Here is a 2,500-nt window from a genome sequence, read left to right as displayed (position 1 = left end):
TACACACACACACACACACGCATACACAATCCTTACACACACACACACACACACCCTCAAACACACACACACGCACGCACGCACACACACACACACACACACACACACACAAACACACACACACACACACACACACACCTTCTAACACACGCACATACACACACACACACACACACATTATATATAATATTCATCATCCCAACCAGAGCTGGATAAAGTAATTGATGTATTACTTTCGGCCTCCATTCTTACCCCTCACCTAACAACCCCAGCTCATTCTAAACTCGCTGATAGAATCCATATACAGCTCCGGAAAAAAATAAAGACCAGTCTGGATTTTTCTTCAATCTTCATCTCTACATTACTTCATGAAAATGCTCTTTAATGACAATTTTTTGGGGGGAATTTGGTAGAAATGTTGTCAGTAGTTTATATTATAAAACCAAAATGTTCATTTTACTCAAACATGTGCCTCTAAAGAGTAAAACAAGAGACACTGAACATTTGAAGTGGTCTCTTATTTTTTTCAAGAGCTGTATCTTCTATCATTCATGGAACTTCCAGAACTTTATTGTTTTGGTAAATCAGGTTTTTGTTTTCTAATTTCAATTAAATGTTAAAGGGGCACTGTGTAACATTTTAAGTAATGTGTTAGCTCAAATCAATATCCTCATTCATAAATATGTCCTCATTGGTGTGAAATCACCTCTGCCAATAATCTGAATTATCCTCCTGAGCGGAGAATTACAAATATTAATGTTACAATTTGTCCATTGAGCGGGCAAGTCGTATGGAGGAATCCATGTTTTTGGAATGTCATCGGGTGCATTGTTTAGAATTTAGAATTGTTCTTGTCCTTGAAGGCCACTGTAGCTTCTGTTATTATTCTAAAGGGGTGGGGTTACCCAGGGAGCGTTGCATTCTAGAACTTTCTAGAACTTTCTTGATGATGTCACATGTGGTGAGAAGAACAAGCAACAATGATACGTTTGTAAAAGCAAAAGGTTTATTTTCAATCAATAGCAAGAAACTCCGCGGAGGGTCACTAGTCTAACACAGGTCAGTATGTTGCAAGGAGTGACCTCTTTTCCTTAAATCGTCACATATTTAAGGAACATTTGCTCCCCGGGGGGGGGGGGGGGGGGTCTAACCGTGGGTTTGGAGGAGAGACAGGCTGAGAGGCAGACAGTTCTAATATACATACATTGTTATTGTAAAACATGGGAGGGGTCAGGTTGATCTGAGTAGGAGAGACAGGCAGGGGGGGGGGGTAGGAGACAGAGAGACAGGCAGGGGGTGGGGGGGTAGGAGACAGGTAGACAGGTAAGCTGGGTGGGAGAAGAGGAGGGGGAGACAGGTTGACAGGTAGACAGGTAAACTGGGTGGGAGAAGAGGAGGGGGAGACAGGTAGACAGGTAAGCTGGATGGGGGAAGAGGAGGGGGAGACAGGTAAACTGGGTGGGGGAAGAGGAGGGGGAGACAGGTAAACTGGGTGGGAGAAAGGAGGGGGAGACAGGTAAGCTGGGTGGGGGAGAGGAGGGGGAGACAGGGAGACAGGTAAGCTGAGTGGGGGAAAGGAGGGGGAGACAGGTAAACTGGGTGGGGGAAGAGGAGGGGGAGACAGGTAAGCTGGGTGGGAGAAAGGAGGGGGAGACAGGTAAGCTGGGTGGGGGAGAGGAGGGGGAGACAGGGAGACAGGTAAGCTGAGTGGGGGAAAGGAGGGGGAGACAGGTAAGATGGGTGGGGGAAGAGGAGGGGGAGACAGGTAAACTGGGTGGGGGAGAGGAGGGGGAGACAGGGAGACAGGTAAGCTGGGTGGGGGAAGAGGAGGGGGAGACAGGTAGACAGGTAAGCTGAGTGGGGGAAGAGGAGGGGGAGACAGGTTGGGAGGCAGACAGGTTTTTGAGATATACATTCATATTATAATGGTGGGTGGGGCAGGCTGACCCAGAACAGCAGGAGGCTGTCTGCAGGAACATTGTCCTCTTTCAGATGTACAGTCAGGCTGCTAATCTCCCTCCACACATATTACACACTGCCCCTTTAAATGGGCACTGTGTAATATGACATCATCAAGAAAGTTCTAGAAAGTTCTAGAAAATTCTAGAAAGTTCGCTTCCTGAGTAACCCCACCCCTTTAGAATAATAACAGAAGCTACAGTGGCCTTCAAGGACAAGAACAATTCTAAATTCTAAACAATGCACCTGATGACATTCCAACTATGACACTTCCAACATGGCGGCGCCCATGCCTTGGTCCATGGTATGGAGAAATACGGAGATATAAGAGACAATTTCTAAGGGAAAAAATAATAATTCTAAAAAAATAATTCAGCTATTATGCTGTAAATTAAACATAGGAGAGAACGGGGGAATGTGAGCCATCGGGTAATGTGAGACACCCCCTGTATCTAGGCAATGGAACACATTTTTGGTCATGTGAGATATATGTTTTCAAGCCCCTCTCATTTCCCCATGGCCCTGAAAGAGAGGACCTCAT

The sequence above is a fragment of the Ammodytes marinus genome, assembly GCF_949987685.1.
Source record: "Ammodytes marinus genome assembly, chromosome: 15".
Classification (NCBI taxonomy): Eukaryota; Metazoa; Chordata; class Actinopteri; order Uranoscopiformes; family Ammodytidae; genus Ammodytes; species Ammodytes marinus.
The sequence above is the reverse complement of the archived record's forward strand: the minus strand, read 5'-3'. Positions refer to the sequence as shown.